This window comes from Monodon monoceros, unplaced genomic scaffold, assembly GCF_005190385.1.
Source record: "Monodon monoceros isolate NGI ecotype Baffin Bay Population unplaced genomic scaffold, NGI_Narwhal_1 Super_Scaffold_9, whole genome shotgun sequence".
Lineage (NCBI taxonomy): Eukaryota > Metazoa > Chordata > Mammalia > Artiodactyla > Monodontidae > Monodon > Monodon monoceros.
Genome location: NW_021703786.1, coordinates 46,434,028 through 46,453,866, shown reverse-complemented (window position 1 = coordinate 46,453,866; position 19,839 = coordinate 46,434,028). Strand labels below are relative to the sequence as shown.

At 53.9% G+C, this 19,839-nt stretch overlaps 2 pseudogenes; both read right to left on the bottom strand.

Annotated features, from left to right (window-relative positions):
- Positions 1–14,565: 14,565 nt before the first annotated feature.
- Positions 14,566–16,641, bottom strand: LOC114889562 (annotated as a pseudogene).
- On the bottom strand, positions 16,377–18,296 carry LOC114889561 (annotated as a pseudogene).
- Between the last annotated feature and the right edge of the window lie 1,543 nt (positions 18,297–19,839).

Here is a 19,839-nt window from a genome sequence, read left to right as displayed (position 1 = left end):
TTTCAAGGAATGCCTCAGATATTATAAATGACTTTTTTCGGCGTCTGTGTTGGCCCAAAATTGGACAGAAGCAGTTCTAGAGGGTTCTTGTGGAGCGGCGGGGTTTGGGCATAAGGCAGAAGTTGTATGGAGCCTGCTCTCTTAGATAGCAGAGTCTTGAGTAAGGGCCGGGAACACCTTATGGGGGCCAGGATCCGATTATTAATCCGAGTATTTGTTGGAAGTTAACGGTCATGGTTATGTTCTTGAGCCTCCTGTAATTTCCAGCCATATTAGGTAGGCCACAACTCCTTTGACTTCAGTGGCTTGGGTAAGGACTGGTTCTTATGGAGGTCAGAATTCTTGAGTAAAGGCTGGCTCCTGCAGCTCCAGAATCTGGGGTAAGACTGGATTCTTGTAGTTCCTGAGTCTCATGTAGGCTTGAGCCATTATGGCGGCGAGGGGTTTCCACAAGGCCTGGGCCTTCAGAATTCTGGCAAAGGCTGAGCTCTCGTTGGACTCCAGAGTCTTGGGCAAGTTTAACGGAGCTTTCTCTGGCCAGAATCTTGGGTAAAGGCTGGACTCCTAGAGAATCCTGAATCTTGGGCATTACCTGACTAGTGTAACATCCAGAATGTTGACAAAGGGTGTGGGCATTATGGAAGCCAGTTTTTGGGGAGAGCTATTGACTTTTATAGAATACAGTCTCTTGCTTTCGGTTCCAGATTCCTATAGACTCGAAGAATCACGCCATAAGCTGAGCTCATCTGAATGTCAGAAGTTTGGAGAAATGTGGTGGTCGTGTGGAGGACCAGAGGTGGGTGTGAGATATGGGCGTATAAAGAAAGAAGAAAGTCTATCTCGCTAGAACCTAAGCTCTTCATGGGAAACCAGAATCTTGGGTAAATGACTGGATTCTCTGAAGATCAGCGGTGAAAGGGCTTGGATTACTTTGCCAGAGAGTAAGGGTCTGGGACTTGGTAGGCCTGAAGCCTTGTGGAGGCCGGATATTGAGCAAGGCCTGGGTTCTTGGGGAGACTGGGTTCTCGGGTAAGGCCTGGGGTTTTCTTGTGGAGGCCTCGGTCTTTGGATAAGGCCTGGTCCTTGTGGAGGGCCGGATGGGGGTAAGGGCCTGGGTTTCTGAAACTCTACAGTGTTTTGAAGGCTGGGGTCCTTTGGAGGACAGAGCCTTGGTGATGTTGAGGCCTAGACTCTCATGAAGTTCAGGGGGTTGGATAGTAGTGGATAACTGGGGAGGGGATGGGGCCCTGGGAAGAGAGGACAGACTGAGGCGACTTGGAGGTGAGGGAAAGGTGGGGGTTTGTATTAAGGTGGAGGGCTTCTGGGGTTGCTGTGTTGAAGGACAAAGGATCTGGGAAGAAAACAAGAGGCAGAGAAGGGGCATGGTGGGGGCATTGGTGCATGGTGAGCTCTGGGCACTGGTTGAGAATGGAAGCAAGGTTTGAGAAGGTGCAGCATCCGTGGAGTATACCGGAATGGCTGGGGTCGACTGGAGTCTGGGGGTAGTGTTTTCTCTGTCAAAACTGCCAGGATGGAAGCTGCAGTAGGAGGTCTTGGACTGTACCCAATTGTCTTTGGTCATTTGGATCTTACCTTCATATTCCCCAACGCCAGGTAGCCAAGTATGGATCCTGTGGAGGGCTTGGGACTGTCCCACTACCATTGCGTCAGTGTTTGCTCTGCTGTACCAGAGCTCACCAGACCATGCCCTATTGGGGCCTGGAGGGGTGTACCAGCCCTCCACACCGAGGCGGCATCCAGCAGCAAGTCTTTTGGAAGAATAACCCAGAGTTCTGAGGCGGAAACACATATGGAATAAGTTCTGCTTTACCCTTCGGTCATGCGTAGACCACATGGCCGGAGGGAGAGGCCTTGGCTAAAGGCAGACAAGGTAGAGGGAATAGAACCTAGGATGGGCGTAGGGGGTGGACGGGACTGAGTGTTAGTCAGGCATGACCAGCCTGGACAGAGTTGATGGCCGAGATCGGGAACAGAGGACTGGTAGGGCGGAGGGCAGGAGCAGTAGCAGGTCGAAGTTGGGAGAGGGGACCAGAGGGTTGCGCATGGAATAGTAGATGGCATGGGTCAGGGTGCAGGACAGATGTTTGGCCCAGGGAATGGGCTGATGCATGGGAGGTGTCCTGGTCTGGGCCTGGGCTGGGGTCTGGGCTGAGGTATGCTCAGGGCATGGGACCTGGCAGGGCTGTGCTCAGGGGTGAGGGCTGGGGAGGGGGTCTGGGCCTGGGGGGTGGTGTGTCAGGGGAGGTGAATGTGGAGCCAAGCCTGGGCCTGAGGGCGGGGCGTGTGCTCAGAGGGGGTGGGGTGGAGGAGAAGGTATGGGGCTGGCAGGAGTGTTCCCAGTGGGGGTTGCACTAGGGAGAAGGCCTGGCTCTGGGCGGAATGTTGTGCTCATGGGCGTGGCCTCCGGAGCAGGATCTCAGCCTTGGTGGGGGGGGGGTGCTCAGGGGGTTGGCTGAGGAGGTAAGTCTGGGCATTGGCAGGTGCATGCGCAGGGGGGCTGAACTGGGGGGCTGGTCGGGCCCGCGGGCTGGGACCTGCTTGTAAGAGTATGGTGTCTTAGTCTTGATGTCTGGGGGCAAAGGCGGAGTGGAACCACGTTCCACCTTGTCATCCGTGAGATTGGAAGATGCCTCCTGCCGGAGTACAAGGGGCTCGGACTTAAGGCTGTAACCGGAGGGCCTCCCCAGCTCTAATACCCGCTACTTCCGCAGTCCGGGAGCCTCAGTGGAAGACGCAGCCCGTCCACACTGAGGCAGCCATCCAGCGCACTCAGAAGAATTCTGTCTGTGTGTCTGGTATCCAGGAGATTGGGTGGTGGTTTGCGTGCCCCGAAGCAGGGAACGTTGGGCGATGGGGGGAAGCGGGACGAAACTCTTGGAGCACAGGTCTTGGGATCCAGCGGAGCAGCGCATGCACATGCGATGGCTGCCTTACACAGTGGCTTCCTTGTCTGTGGGGAAAGGCGAGAGGGTCAGGGACTGGTTCCTGAGCGGCTGAGCATCTAGGCAGGGATAGAAGAATAAGGGGCACAGGCCCCACATTCCCCTGAGCCCACGCTGGCGCCCACTCAACCTTGGGGAGCATTACGATTGAAAAGTAACCCGCAAATAACCCTTCAGATGCCTCCAGAGCTGAGGGAAGCAGGGGAGGGGGAGAGGACCGAGAATGCAGGGTTAGCCCTGAAAATCCCCCTGTCGACCACACCCCAGCAGCCCTCCTCACCCCACCTCAGCCCCGTCAAGGCCCAGGGCTACCCCAACTGCTGCTTGCCCAGAATCATGCTCGACCATAGTCACCACGTTCATCCCCAAAGTGAGGAAGATTGAATTGAATTGCAGGAGCAAAAGAATTGAGTTCCTAGCTCCTGGCTATTCCTGGGGATGGTGGTGCCAGAGCATGGCTGGCTCGGTAGGGCCTTGCTCACCACATCACCAGGGGTCCAAGGACTGCCTGGGTCCCCTGGCCTCCACAGAGTCACTGGAGCCCAGACTGGGTCATAATTGGGGCAGGTGGTGAGGTCACAAGTGAGGGAGGGGGACGAAAAGAGACCCAGGTTAGCATTCCCTTGTAACAGGTAGGTAAAGCTGAGCCTGGACAGTCAAACATGGCCCGATGCCGGAACACTTCTCCACTAGTGAGTATTCTTACTCACAACCCATGACCTCATTGTTCAAATGACACATTGTCTCTTTGGCCCCATCTTTGAGACTAGGAAGACCTCGGCCTCAGACTTGCTGAAGGCCTGGTTTGTGAGTACAGAGCTCTCAGCCTTCTTCATGCCCTTCACTGGGCCTGGAGCTGGACCTGCCCAGTGTGGAACCTCCCAGTTGGAAGTCAGCTTCTTGTATGAGGCTCTTTGGGGACAGGGAACAGCTGAGAACACAGAGAGGTGCCCAGAGACAGGGGTTTGGAGTCTGCAGCTGCAGAGTACTTAGTGCAATGGTATAAAGGACAAGGAGGGGCCTGCTGGCAGAAAACTGTGCCATTAAACCAAGGGGACCCTCAGCAAAGAAGGGGAACACTGGTTCTTATTGCAGGAAGCCAAGGGAAGGGCCCAGATGTCAGAAGAGAGTGTGCGCTTCAAAGCCACATACACCAAGTTCCTGATCCTGGCGCTCTTATTCTCTCTCCATGCCCTGCCCCCCCCGCCCACCCCCCCATTTGCCGCCAGTCAGTTCATTTCCCAGTCTGTTCCTGTTGCAGAGAGGGCCTCGAGGCCGAGGTGAAGGTAGCACGAGTTGAACCCGTGCTTGGCTATCCTGCGGTTGCCGCTTTCCACTCCAGGCTGTACATACACCTGGTATTGGCATTGCCCCACGGGTTCCGGTGAGTGGCATGAAGGTGGGTGGAGTTGGAGGGTTGCTCGTTAGCCTGGAAGTTCGGCAGGGCTGGGAAGAGGGCGGTAGAGAGCGCTAGCAGGAGCCTGGCCCACTTGTACGAGGATCGGCCAGCACGTGAGGGAGCGGCGTGGCCAGAGGGCGCACAACGGGCAGCATTCGGCCCATTCGCCGCCCGGCGCCGCACTTCGTGGGTATCCGGAGTAGTGCAAGTGTCCGTGAAGGGGTTCGGGAAATGCGGTTTGGATGGCTGTAGACACAGCTGGGGAGTCTTACGTCCGTGGGTGGGGGGAGTTGCGCAGCCAGGCTTCGGACCGGCAGCCCAGGAATTCTTACATTCCTTTTTCCCAGGGGCTGGTCTCCACAGGAACTAGGCCAAGTCCATGGGCAAGAAAATTTAGTGGGAAACCTGAAAAATTTAGAGGCCTATGAGGAGGGGACCCCCAGATCCAGGGCTCAAGTTGGGCAGCCTAAAACCACAAGGTTTTCCTAGTCTCTGACAAAGAGTGGTCTTCTCCCTCAGTAACCAAGAGCCCCAACACAGCCAGAGAAGGGGGAAGGCAAGTTTCCATACATCTGATCGTGACCCAAGAGACCAGATGACGAAAACTGAAGCCTGGGACCGTTCTCACAGTCTGGGGAAATCAAGCATTGGCTGTCCACCCCACATCTTACTTCCTCCCGCCATGGTGGGCTTCTGAGCCACCCTAACAACAAGCTAAGTTCTCTGGGCTCTGGGGAGCTTTAAGGGCTGGGGGTGGGTGACAGGAAAGGAAATTGCTCAAACTCTAAAGCACTGCTCTCTAAATAGCATTTTCCATGATGATGGAAATGTTCTAAATCTGTGCCGTCCATACAGTAGCCGCTAGCTCCATGTGCCTACTGAGCACTTAGAAGGTCATGGCACTGAGAACAGAATTTTTTTTTTGGCCAACCATGAAGCTTGCGGTGGTCCTGAGTTCCCTGACCAGGGATTGACCCAGCCACAGCAGTGAAAGCGCCAGTCCCCCCTGGACCACCAGGGAACAGAATTGGATGCCAGGGAAATTCCGTTCCCTGAGGAAGAAATTTTTAAAATTAATTTTTAACAGAATTAATTTCCTTAATTTTAACTAATTTACATTTTAATAGGCATTTGGCTAGTGGCTACTGTAATTGACAAGCAGCTCTAGGGCCTTGGGATGACAGCTTGCTAGACAAGCTGATGGAGGGAAAGCAGGGATGCTTAGGTCCTCATCAGGCCCCTGTGGATGGGGCTGGGGTGGATGTCCTCAAACAACCACAGAACTCTTCTCTTGTCTCTTATTCCTCATGCTTGTCCCTCTTTTTTCTAAGTTGCTCATCACACACTGATATCCCCAACTCCTTGATGTGTCTCCGTGAGTTGTTGGATGTCTTCGGTGAAGGCCGCTGGAGACAGAGCTTCTCACTTGTCCCTGCCTGCTCTGAACTGTTCTGGGGGCGTCAAAGACGACATGCCCGAGCCGGGTTGCCTGACCCAGGACAGTAGGGCTTCCAGCTGGTTTTGGGAGGCGTAGGGACATCTGGCGATAGTTCTGGCAGGCTGGAGGAACTGTATCCTTGGGGTTACACCCAGTCTTGGCTGCCTGCTCCGGGAGGATGATTGCAGCTCAATCAGTACAGGTACTTTGTGTAAGGTTTGCAGGTCATTGTAGGCCACCTGAGCCCTGGGGAGCAGGATTTCTGACTGGGTGGGAAGAAGACCATGGTAGCTGTGCCTGCACCCTCCTTTTGAGGAACTGCCTCAGATATAAATGACTTTGGGTCTGATGTGTGCCCAAAACTTGGACAGAGTCATTTCCTAGATGGTTCTGTGGATGCAGGGTTTGGGATAGGCATGAGTTGTTATGGAGGCCTGATCTCTGGATAAGCAAGAGTATTGAGTAAGGCTGGATCACTTTATGGGGGTCAGATCTCGATTATTATTTCCTAGTACTTTGTAAGTTAGGGTTCATGTGTATGTTCTGAGCTCCTGTAAATTCCAGAATCTTCGGGAAAAGGCCGGAAGCTTGTGGAGGCCTGGTCTTGAGCAAGGCCTGGGTTCTTGGGAGGCCTGGGTTTTCTGGGGAGGCCTGGGGGTCAGGAAACGCTGCAGATTTGGAAGGGCCTGGGTCTTGGGAGGACAGGGCTTGGTTGAGGCCTTGACTCTCAAGAAGTTCATGGTGTTGGGCCCTGGCTGGGGTTGGGAAAGTAATGGATAATTTAGGGAGGGATGGGGACATGAAAGAGAGGACAGATGAGAAGACTTGGAGTTGGGGGAAAGATGGGGTTTGTAATAAGTTGAGAGGGCTTCTGGATGTTGCTGTAGTTATGAAGGACCCGGTATTTGTAAAGAAACAAGGGGAGATAAAGAGTGTATGGTGGAGCATGGTTGCATTGGTGAGTTTGCTACTCGTTGACAGAATGGAGGCAAGTATGAGAAAGGTGCAGCAATCCTTGAGTACAGGAATTTGGGGTAGACATAGTCTGGGGGTACGTGTATTCTCTTCTAGACCTTCAAGGAATGAAGCTCAGTAAGGGAAGGTCTTGGACTTTTGTTCAAATTTGTTTTGCATCTTTGAGATCTTCCATTCCATATTCCGCATATTCTGGGCCTGGGCTCGGAAAGTGTGGCTCATTGCGTGGCCTCAGGAGCAGATCTCAGAATGGGGATGGGTGTGCTTCAGTGGGGGGGATGAGGGAGTCTGGGCCTGGCAGAGGTGCATGCGCGGGGGCTGAACTGGGGGGGGGTCTGGGCCAGGGCTGCGGACTGGGCTGGGTCAGAGTCTGGGGTCTTAGTCTTGGTCTCGTGGGGCAGGCAGAGAGGAACCACGTCCACCTTGCTCATCCTGTGGAGTTGGAAGATGTCTCTTACCTGGAGTAAAAGTTGGTCTTGGGACTTAAGACTGTGACGGAGGGGCCTCCCCAGCTCTCACTACCCGCTCCTTCCACAGTCCCGTGGATCCGTAGGAAGCCGCAGCCCGTCCACACACCTGAGGCGCCATCCAGCAGCACTTAGAAGCCTTCTCATAATTTTTTTGTCTGTTTCAGGAGTCAAGGTGGTTTGGGTGCCCGAGCAGGAAGCTTGGGCCATGGCGGAGGAAGCGGGAAGAAGCTCTTGAGCACAGGTTCTTGGGATCCACGGAGCAGCGCATGCATGCGATGGATGGCTGCCTTAACACAGCTGACTTCTTGTCTGAGGGGAAAGGCGAGATGGGTCGGGGCCTGGCTTTCCTAGGGGTGAGAATCAGGCAGGGATAGAGAGAAAGGGGCAGGCGCCACATCCCTGAGCCCCGCTGGCGCCCCCACTCACCTTGGGGAAAGAACGTGAAAAGCCCGCAAGAATCTCTTCAGATGCCTCAGAGCTGAGGGAAGAAGGGGAGGGGGAGCCGAGAGAGGGTTAGCCCGCCGAAATCCAACCCTTGTCCGGCCACACCCCAGCAGCCCTCCCACCCAGCCCCTTCAAGACCCCAGGGCTCCCCCAACCCGCTGCACAAATCTGCCTGAACCATATCACCATTGCATCCCCACGTTGACGGAGAAGATGAACTGACAGGAGCAGAATTGAGTTCCGACTCCTGGCATTCCTGGGATGTCCAGAGATCATTGCTCGGCTGGTGAGGTCTCGCTCCACCCCATGACCATGGGGTCCAGGACTGCCTGGGCCCCTGGCCTCCACTTATAACTGGGAGCTTAGGGAATGTAATAATGGGGCAGGTGGGGAGGTCACAAAAGGAGGGAGGGGGACGAAAAGGAGGGCCAGGGTGGCATTCCTGGTAACCAGGGGGTAGTAAGCTGGAGCCTTGACAGTCAAACATGGCCCGAAGGCCGGAACACCTCCCTTGAGTGGTATAATTCATCTCACCACCCCGACTCACTTGTTCAAATGACACATTACGTCTCTTGGCCACTCTTGAGACTAAGGAAGACCTCGGCCTAGAGGGCCTGCTGAAGGCCTGTTGGAGTCCAGAGCTCAGCCTTCTTCATGCCCTTCACTGGGCCTGGAGCTGGACCTGCCCAGGTGTGGAACCTCCCAGTTTGGAAGCAGTTCTTGTATGAGGCTCTTGGGACAGGGACAGCTGAGACACAGAGGAGGGCCCAGAGACCAGGGGTTTGGAGTCTGCAGCTGCAGATGTACTAGTGCCATGGTATAGGGACAGGAGGGGCATGCTGGCAGAACTGGGCCACTAAAAAGGGAACCTCAGGCAAGAAGGGGACCACTGGCTTCTTATTGCAGAAGCAAGGCGGGACCAAGGCTGGCAGGACCCCCCCCCAAGACAGAAGGAAGGGCGCTGCCCAAGCCACAGACCACAATGTTTCCTGACTCTGGCGATCTTTATTCCTCTCTCCATGCCGCCCCCCCCCCCCCACCGCCCCCATTTGCCGCCGTCAGTTCATTTTCCCAGTATGTCTCCTGTGCAGAGAGGGCTCGAGGCCGAGGTGGAAAGGTGGTAGCAGCGATGTTGGCCCGTTGCTTGGCTCTCCTGCGGTTGCCGTTCCGTCCAGGCTGTCATACACTGGTAGTGGCATTGCCCCCGGGTTCCGGATGATGTGGCATGAAGGTGGGTGGAGGTGGAGGGTGCTCGTTAGCTGGACGTCGGGCAGGGGATGGGAGGGGCGGAGGAGGACGCGCTGAGCAGGGAGCTGGGCCCACTTGTACGAGGCTCGGCCAGCACCGTGAGGGAGGCGGCCGTGGCCAGAGGGCGCCACGGGCAGCATCTCGGCCATTCGGCCGCCCGGCGCCGCACTTCGTGGGATCCCGGGAGTAGTGCAAGTGTCCGTGAAGGGGTGCGGGATGCGGTTGGGCTGGCTGTGAGCACAGTGGGGAGGCTCCGTCCGTGGGCTGGGGGGAGTTGCGCCGCCAGGCTTCGGGCCGGCAGCCCAGGAATTCTTAACATTCTTTTTCCCAGGGGTCTGTCTCCACAGTGAAACTAGGCCTAAGTCCATGGGCAATGAAAATAAGGGAGGACACCTCGAAAAATTTAGAGGCCTATGAAGGAGGGGACCCTTCAGAATCAGGGCTCAAGTTGGGCAGCCTAAACAAAGGTTTCCTAGTCTCTGACAAAGTGAGGTCTTCTCCCTCAGTAACCAAAGCCCCAAAAACAGCCAGAAGGGGGAGGGAGGCAAGTTTCATACATATGATCGTGACCCAAGAGACAGATGACGAAAACTGAAGCTGGCGCTCTTTATCACAGTCTGGGGAAATCAAGCATTGTGTCCACCCAATCTTACTTCCTCCCCAGAGGGTGGCTTCTGAGCCACCCTAAAACAAGCTAAGTTCTCTGGGCTCTGGGGGAAGCTTTAAGGTGCTGGGGGTGGGTGACAAGGAAAGGAAAATTGCTCTAAACTCTAAAGCACTGCTCTCTAATAGCATTTTCCATGATGATGGAAATGTTCTAAATTCGTGCGTCCAATACAGTAGCCGCTAGATCCATGTGCCTACTGAGCACTTAGAAGGTCATGGCAAGGAACAGATATTTTTTTTTTTTTTGGCCATAACCATGAAGCTTGCAGTGTCTGAGTTCCCGACCAGGGATTTGAAACCCAGCCACAGCAGTGAAATGGCCAATCCAACAATGGACACCAGGGAACAGAATTGGATGCAGGGAGAATTCTGTTCCCTGAGGAAGAGATTTAATTTTAACTTAACTTTTAACAGAATTAATTTTCTTAATTTTAACATAATTACATTCTAATAGGCATTTGGCTAGTGGCTACTGTAATTGGACAATTGCAGCTCTAGGGCCTTGGGGGATAAACGATTTAGCTAGAGAGTGATGGAGGGAAAAGCAGGGATAGCTTAGGTCCTCATCAGGCCCTGTGATGGGGCTGTGGTGATGTCTCAACACCCACAGAACACTTCTTGTCTCTTTATTCATCATGCATATCTGTCCCCTGTTTTTCTAAGTTGCTCATACACACTGATTATCCCCAAACCTTGTGGTCTCGGTGAGTTGTTGGATGTTGTCGGTGAAGGGCCTGGGAGACAGAGTTCTCACTTGTCCCTGCCTGTCTGAAACTGTTCTGGCGGGCGTCAAAGACATATGCCTAGACGGGGCCTGACCCAGGACAGTAGGGATTCCAGCTGGTTTTGGGAGCGTTAGACATCTGGCGATAGTTCTATGGCAGGTGGAGGAACTGTATCCATGGGGTGTACACCCAGTCTTGCTGCTGCTCGCCGGGAGGATGATTGCAGCTCAATCAGTACAGGTACTTCTGAGAAGGTTTGCAGGTCATTGTAGGCCACCTGAGCCTGGAGAGCAGGAGTTATGACTGGGATGAAGAAGTCCATGGTGTGTGCTGCCAGCACCCTCCTTTTGAGGAACTGCCTCAGATATAAATGAATTGTGGGTTATGATATGCCCAAAACTTGAGACAGAGTCAGTTCCTAGATGGTTCTTGTGGAGGCCGGGATTTGGGATAAGGAATGCATTGTTATGGAGGCCTATCTCTTGGATAAGCCAGAGTTTGAGTAAGGGCCACTATATGGGGGCCAGGAATTCGATGATCCTGAGTACTTTGGAAAGCAGGGTCATGTTGGATGTTCTGAGCTCCTCTAATTTCCAGCATCTTGGGAAGGCCTGGAAGCTTGTGGAGGCCTGGTATTGAGCAAGCCTGGGTCTTGGGAAGGCTGGGGTGTTGTGGTTAGGCCTGGGTGTAGGAAAACTCGGCAGACTTTGGAAGGGCCTGGGGTCCTTGGGAGGACGGAGCCTTGGTGAGGCCTTGAACTCTCAGGAAGTTCATGGGTGGGCCTGGCTTGGGATTTGGGAAGTAATGGATATCTTGGGAGGGATGGGGACCTGGGAAGAGAGGAAAGAGGACAGGACTGAGAAGACTTGGAGGTTGGGGAAAGGTGGGGCTTGTATAAGTTGGAGGGCTTCTGGATGTTGCTGTGTGATGAAGACCCGGTATCTGAAAGAAAACAAGGGGGCAGATTAAAGCGTGTCGGGTGGAGGATGGGCATGGTGAGCTTGGGGCACTCGTTGCAGAATGGAGGCAAGGTTGAGAAGGTGCAGCTCCTTGGAGTACAGGATTTGGGGTAGACGGAAGTATGGGGGTCCGCTTGTTGTTTCTATTCTTCAGACCTTCAAGGAAGGAAGCTGCAGTAAGGGAAGGTCTGGGATGTTCAAATTTGTCTTGGCATCATTTGAGAGTTTACCATTCCATATTTCCGCATATCTGGGCCTGGGAGGAAAGTGGGCTCATGGGCGTTTGGCCTCAGGAGCAGATCTAGAATGGGGGATGGGTGTTGCTCAGGGGGGTGGGATGAGGAGGAGGTCTGGGCATTGGCAGGGCATTGCGCAGGGGCTGAACTGGGGGCGGGTCTGGGCCCCGGGCTGCGGACTGGGCTGGGTCAGGAGTCGGGGTGCTCCATTTCCCTCCCATCTGTCATGTTATTGCTTAGCTTGGTCTCGTGGGGCAGGCAGAGAGGAAACTACGTTCCAACCTTGTCTTCTGTGGAGCTTGGAAGATGTATCTTACCTGGAGTAAAAGGTGGCCTGGGACTTAAGACTGTGGGACCGGAGGGGGCCTCCCCAGCTCTCACTACCCGCGCCTTCCACCAGTCCCCGTGGCGGGACTCCGTGGAGCCGCAGGCCCGTCCACACTGAGGCGCATCCAGCAAGCAATTAGGAAGCCTTCTCATAATTTTTGTCTTGCTTTCCAGGAGGTCAAGGTGGGTTTGGTGACCCGAGCAGGACGGAAGCTTGAGCCATGGCGGAAGCGGGAAAGAGGAAGCGCGGGAAGAAAAGATAGAGCTCTTGAGCACAGGTTCTTGGGATTCCACGGAGCAGCGCATGTGCATGGATGGCTGGCATACACAGATGGCATACTTGTATGAGGGGAAAAGGCGCGAGGGTCGGGGCATGCTTCCTTAGGGCTGAGGAATCTAAGGCAGGGATAGAAGAAAGGGGACGGCCCACATCCCATGAGCCCACGCTGCGCCCACTCACCTGGGGAAAAGAGTTTGAAAGCGCCCGCAAGAATACTCTTCAGATGCTCCAGGAGCTGAGGGCAGAGGGGGGGAGGGGGGAGGGCGGAGCAGGGTGAGCAGCCCGGAAATCAACCCTTGTCCGGCAACACCCCCGCAGCCCCCACCTCAGACCCTTTCAAGACCCAGGGCTCCCCAAACCCCGCTGACACATCTCCTGCCCTGACCATAATCACCATGTTGTCCCCACGTTGACGAAGATCAAGGACTGACAGGAGCAGAAGAATTGCCGTCTACTTGATCCTGGAAATTGTTTGTTTCCCCCCTGGGAATGGGTCCAGGGGAACGGCTCAGATCCATAGTAGTTCGCTAACCTGGCCGTTGGTCCCAGGACTGACTGGGCCCCCTGCCCTCCACTTTTAACGGGAGCTTGACTGAGGTCATAAGGGCGGTGGTGAGGTCCACAGTGAGGGAGGGGGGACGAAAAGGAGGGCCCAGGGTGGACATTCCCTGGTAAACCAGGGTGAGGGAAGCTGAGCCGGACAGGTTCAAACATGGCCGAAGCCGGTAACACCTCCATTGGTGATCAATCATTCACTCACACGGCCCGCTGACTCACTTGTTCCAAAGACCACATTCCGTCGCTTGGCCCCTCTTGAGACTAGGAAGACTCGGCCTCAGAGAGGCCTGGAAGGCCTGGTTGGAGCCAGAGCCTCAGCCTTTCTTTCTGGCCTTCACTGGGCTGGAGCGACCTGCCCAGGTGTGGAACCTCCCAGTTGGAAGCGGCCCTCTTGTATGAGGCTCTTTGGGACAGGGAAAGCTGAGAAACAGAGGAGGTGCCCAGAGACCAGGGTTGGGAGTTCTGCAGCTGCAGATTGTTACTAGTGCAATGGTATAGGAACAAGAGGGGCATGCTGGCAGAACGTGGCCACTAAACCAAGGGGACCCTCAGGCCAAGAAGGGGACAAGGCTTCTTATTGCAGGAAAGCCAGGGCAGGGGCCAGGCTGGCAGAAGAGGTGGAGCTTCCAAGCCACAGACCACCAATGTTCCTGGACTCTGGCGCTATTTATTCCCTATCCATGCCCTTGCCCCCCCCCCCGGCCCCCGCCCCCATTTGCAGCCGGTCAGGTCATTTCCCAGTCTGTTCTCCTGTGCAGAGAGGCCTCGAGGCAGAGGTGGAAGGTAGCAGCGAGTTGGGCACGGGCTTGGCTCTCAGCGGTTGCCGATTCCGCCACCAGGATGTATAAACTGGTATTGGCATTGCCCCCGGGTTCCGGTGCGTGGCATGAAGTGGGTGGGGTGGAGGGGCTCGTTACGAATGGACGTCGGGGCAGGGGCTGGAGGGGCGGAGGAGGAAGCGCTGAGCAGGGCAGCTGGGCCCACTTGTAAAGAGGCCTCGCCCAGCACCGTGAGGGAGGCGCCGTGGCCAGAGGAGGGGAGCCCACGGGCAGCATATAGGCCCATTCGGCCCGCCCGGCGCCGCAACTTCGTGGGGATCCCGGGAGTAGTGGCAAGTGTCCCGTTGAAGGGGTTTGCGGGATGCGGTTGGGCTGCTGTGAGCACAGGCTGGGTATGGCTCCTCCGTGGCTGGGGGGGAGTTGCGCCGCCAGGTTCGGGCCGGCAGCCCAGGATGCTTTCCTTTTTCCCAGGGGTCTGTCTCCACAGTGAACTAGGCCTAAGTCCATGGGCAAGAAAATTAAGTGGAGACACCTCGAAAAATTTAGAGGCCTATGAAGGAGGGGACCCTCAGAATCCAGGGCTCAAGTTGGGCAGCCTAAAACACAAGGTTTCCTAGTCTCTGACAAAGTGAGGTCTTCTCCCTCAGTAACCAAGAGCCCCAAACACAGCCCAGAATGGGGGAGGCAAGTTTCCATACATCTGATCGTGACCCAAGAGACCAGATGACGAAAACTGAAGCCTGGACCGTTTCTCACAGTCTGGGGAAATCAAGCATTGGCTGTCCAGCCCCACATCTTACTTCCTCCCCAGAGGGTGGCTTCTGAGCCACCCTAACAACAGCTAAGTTCACTGGGCTCTGGGGGAGCTTTAAGGTGCTGGGGGTGGGTGACAAGGAAAGGAAAATTGCTCTAAACTCTAAAGCACTGCTCTCTAATAGCATTTTCCATGATGATGGAAATGTTCTAAATCTGTGCCGTCCAATACAGTAGCCGCTAGCTCCATGTGCCTACTGAGCACTTAGAAGGTCATGGCACTGAGGAACAGAATTTTTTTTTTTTTTTTGGCCATACCATGAAGCTTGCAGTGTCTGAGTTCCCCGACCAGGGATTGAACCCCAGCCACAGCAGTGAAAGTGCCAAATCCCAACAACTGGACCACCAGGGAACAGAATTGGATGCCAGGGAAATTCTGTTCCCTGAGGAAGAGAATTTTCAACTTTTTAACTTAATTTTTAACAGAATTAATTTTCCTTAATTTTAACAAATTTACATTCTAATAGGCATTTGGCTAGTGGCTACTGTAATTGGCAATGCAGCTCTAGGGCCTTGGGGATAACGGATTTAGCTAGAGAGTGATGGAGGGAAAGCAGGGATAGCTTAGGTCCTCATCAGGCCCTGTGTGATGGGGCTGGGGTGGATGTCCTCAACCACCCACAGAACACTTCTCTTGTCTCTTTATTCCTCATGCATATCTGTCCCCTGTTTTTCTAAGTTGCTCTGAGCACACTGATATCCCCAAACCTTGGTGGTCTCCGGTGAGTTGTTGGATGTCTGTCGGTGAAGGCGCCTGGGAGACAGAGCTTCTCACTTGTCCCTGCCTGCTCTGAACTGTGTCTGGCGGGCGTCAAAGACGACATGCCCGAGCCGGGTGCCTGACCCAGGACAGTAGGGCTTCCAGCTGGTTTTGGGAGGCGTAGACATCTGGCGATAGTTCTGGCAGGCTGGAGGAACTGTATCCATGGGGTGCTACACCCAGTCTTGGCTGCCTGCTCGCCGGGAGGATGATTGCAGCTCAATCAGTACAGGTACTTCTGAGAAGGTTTGCAGGTCATTGTAGGCCACCTGAGCCCTGGGAGAGCAGGAGTTCTGACTGGGTGGGACAGAAGTCCATGGTGTGTGCTGCCCAGCACCCTCCTTTTGAGGAACTGCCTCAGATATAAATGACTTGTGGGTCTGATATGCGCCCAAAACTTGGACAGAGTCAGTTCCTAGATGGTTCTTGTGGAGGCCAGGGTTTGGGATAAGGCATGCATTGTTATGGAGGCCTGATCTCTTGGATAAGCCAGAGTCTTGAGTAAGGGCTGGGCACTTATAGGGGCCAGGATCTCGATTACTTCCTGAGTACTTGTGGAAGTTAGGGTCATGGGTATGTTCTGAGCTCCTCTAATTTCCAGCATCTTGGGTAAGGCCACATCTCCTTTTGACTTCAGTGGCTTGGGTAATGCCTGGATTCTTATGGAGGTCAGAATCTTGAGTAAGGCCTTGGCTCCTGCAGACTCCAGAATCTTGGGTAAGACCTGGATTCTTGTAGTCTGCTGAGTCTCATGTAAGGCTTGAGCCCTTATGAAGGCGAGGGGTTTGCACAAGGCCTGGGCTCTTCAGATTCCTGGCAAAGGCCTGAACTCTCATTGACTCCAGAGTCTTGGGCAAGGTACGGACGCTTCTCTGGCCCAGATCTTGGGTAAAATCTGGACTCCTAGAGACTCCTGAATCTTGGGCATTACCTGTACTCTTGTCACATCCAGAATCTTGATAAGGGTGTGGGCTATTACGGAAGCCAGTTTTTTGGGAGAGCTCTTGACTTTTACACAGTACAGTCTCTTGCTTTTGTTCCAGATTCCTATAGACTCGAGAATCATGCATAAAGCCTGAGCTCCTCTGAATGTCAGAAGTTTGGAGAAATGGTGTGTTTTTGTGGAGACCAGAGGGCTTGGTGAGGTATGGGCGTGTCAAGAAATGTCTGTCTTGAGTAGAACCTAAGCTCTTCTGGGAACCAGAATCTTGGGTAATGACTGGATTCTTCTGAAGGTCAGAGTCGTGGGAAAGGCTTAGATTCTTGCAGAGGTAAGGGTCTTGGGTAAGGCCCAGAAGCTTGTGGAGGTCTGGATCTTGAGCAAGGCCTGGGTTCTTGGGGAGGCCTGGGTCTCAGGTAAGGCCTGGGTTCTTGTGGAGGCAGTCCTGGGATCATTGCTGGGGTTCATTGCTGAGGTCTGTGAAAGTGGTACCTGGCGATCCTCAAGTCATTTTGTTTGCACAATGAACATCTCAACAGATATAGAGGAATATAGACCTCACCTTCCATACCAGCTGCGTTCCTGGAATGTGAGCAGATAGGCCTTTTATGAATCACCCTGCTTCTCTGTTCATTTTCATTTGACTAACGTTATCGATCATTTTAAGCTGATTCCATTACGTGGGTCTATATTGAGCACCTGCTATGTGTTTGGAGTCTTGATGGAAAATGCCCACTGGCTGTTTCTATTTCTTTCTCTCTTTTTGTTTCTTTTTGGCCATGCAGTGTGGTTTGCAGGATCTTAGTTCCCCGACCAGGGATTGAACTGGGGCCGTCAGCAATGAAAGCGTGTAGTCCTAATCACTGGACGTCCCGGGAATTCCCTGTGGCTGTGTGGGCCCTGGCACCCCGCACACCACCACAAACCACCTCCTCTCTTCTTTCTATTCTTCTCCCAGTCACCTCTCTGTCAGGGAACGGTATACCTAGGCCTTTCCCGTCCCCTCAGCCGTGCTGGATCCAGAGACCGGGAGGTAACAGTGGGACAGGGCCTCCACCTCCCTGGTCAGCTCCCGCAGCTGCCGTCTCACGTCTCTGGCATTATAGGCTACGCGCCCTGAGGAGCGGCGCCGGGGGATGTCTGCGACGTGGGCCGGGCCCAGGATGGGTGGCTGGGCTGGCGGGCACTGCTCCTGTTCTGCTTGGGGCACCCCCCAACCGTTCTTGTGGCTCAGGGCCTGAGGGCTGTGGGGCGGGGGTTCACAGGGTACGCGTAGGCCTGTAGGCCCAGCTCTGACTGCCTCTCTTTTGAGCGGCCTTCCCTCTACAGTTTGCTGGAAGCAGATGGTCTGGGTAGGTGGCTCCATAGCATCCTGGGCCCAGGGAGTCCAGAACCCCTAGGTGGACTGAAAGCCTTCCCAGTCCTTGGGGCAATTCCAGTTGTGGGAGCAGATTGTTGTGTGCTGACGTGGGGGCTTCTCGTCATCGCTGTCAGTTGTCAGGGGCCCAGGCTACGGGGCGGTGGGCGTGGCGTGCCATAGAGTCTCGACGGCGATGGCGGCGAGTGGGTGGGGGGGACACGATCATTTTCACAGGGTCCATGGTGCACCGAAGGCAGACTGCAGGGGTGCTCTGCTTCGGGGGCTGGGTCTGCTTCCCAGGTGAGCATAACTTAGAAGCTTCTGTGGATCGGGGACAGGTGGGGAGCCTGGCTCCTCCAGGGATGGAGAGGCAGGTTGCAGGAAGAGAAGCTGCATAGTTATGGTGTCTGAGCAGGGAGAGCGGGAGGGGAAGGGGCCCACTTAAGGTCAGGGCTAGAACACCTGGTTTCTGCCTTTCCTATTCCCCAACCTCCCCATCCTCCACTTACCTTTCTCACAAATAACACGAAACACTTGGTGTAAGAAGCCACGGAGTCTGCGCCAGAGCTAGGTGGGGGAGGACACAGTGACTGCGTGGCCGTGGCCATGGGGGTCCCCAGGGCCCCAACCTACTGTGCCCACAGTACTACCGGCTGCCTTCCTGTCCCAGCGGCTCCTGGGGTTAAGCGGGTCACAATGATGTGGGGCTCTCCCTCACAGTGTGCCAAGAGGGAGAGTCCTGGGCCTGTGTTCGACCCTGCAGCCTGAGCCAGGGCTTAGCAGAGACCAAACCCTTCACCTTGCATGTCTCTCCTGTAGCCAGCCACCTGCACCAGCCCATAGGCCCTCTGGCCTGTTTGGTGTCTGTCCCCATCAGCCCCTGCCTGGTCCTCTACGCCAGGCTCTGACCTCTGCACAAACACTGGTCCTGATCTTAACTCCCCGAACAACCCCATTACCAATGACCACCTCACCCCAGCACTCACTTCCCCTTTCTCTCTGACCTCAGAGCTGTTCACTGGAAGGGGCTGTGGGCTCGGACCCCCTCCTCCTCCCTCACTGGCAGAGTCACTTCTCCAGGGTTTGTTTCTTCAGAGCCCCACCCCTACCCCCCAACATAACAGCAGGCAAAACCAACAGTTAAACTTTTATATTTACAATATTCCATCCTGGAGTCCCTGCGCAGTGACAAAGTCATGATGCAATCAAAGGCAGGACTGCAAAGCAGCACTGTGCCAGGACGGTGGACTACATCTCTATTGATTTGTTTGGTTGTGTTAAGCTTATATATGGAAACAGCACAAGGGGGATTTGCGCCCAGGGTTAGGAAAATGAGAAAAACTACTACCCCCCCTACTATTGTTATTACAAAATGGAAAGTACCTATTTTGGCCCCAGGAAACTGGGAACGCAATACACAAATGGAAATATAGGGATGTTCCTATGGAAAACACCCCCAATTGAACAACAGTGGCCCTACGAAGGGGTTGTTGATGATTTTGCTTTCATATGGGTCCACTCTAAAGAAAGGTTAATACTCTGGCAACAATTGCCAGGTGATAAACAGGAGCGTAGGAGGTATTGTAAGTGCTACTAGTGGAGTCAGGTACACAGGAACTGTAGGATATATCGTAAATATTTTTAAGGCACTATTCAAAAAACTTGCCCATGCATTTAAGAAAAAAAAATGTCATGAAGAACCTAGGGGTAAGAGAGGAATAAAGACACAGACCTACTGGAGAACGGACTTGAGGATATGCGGAGGGGGAAGGGTGAGCTGTGACAAAGCGAGAGAGAGGCACGGACATATATACACTACCAAACGTAAGGTAGATGGCTAGTGGGAAGCAGCCGCATAGCACAGGGAGATCAGCTCGGTGCTTTGTGACCGCCTGGAGGGGTGGGAGGGAGGGAGACGCAAGAGGGAAGAGATATGGGAACATATGTATATGTATAACTGATTCACTTTGTTATAAAGCAGAAACTAACACACCATTGTAAAGCAATTATACCCCAATAAAGATGTTAAAAAAAAAAACTTGCCCATGCAGAAAGAACACGAAGATTGCACTTCTGTATTAAAGACTTACATAATAGCTTGGCTTAACTATTAGAAAATAACCTGCAACTAATGAGAACTTGGGGAATTATCTTGTTAGTACATCTAGAAACTGGAGACATTTTCAGGAAACTGACAAAAATATTTTGAGGTTAGAACATGTTGAGATGTTTTGATTTTGTACATGATGATGAAACCTGCCTATATATAAATACCCGCTCTGAAAAATAAATTTGTGCTTGACGTGCTGACACCTACAAAGGGTGTCAGGTCTTGTTTCCTTCGCCGACGCCGTCCATCCCTCGGGTTTACCTGGACTCGTTGGAGCTGGACTCCGACAATTTACAATATTCTCTTCATCTTTCGCCAGGTTTAAAAATGTGTACAGAGCCACGAAGGGTTGGGGTGGGGACATGGGATTGTCAAGGAATTGTTCTGGG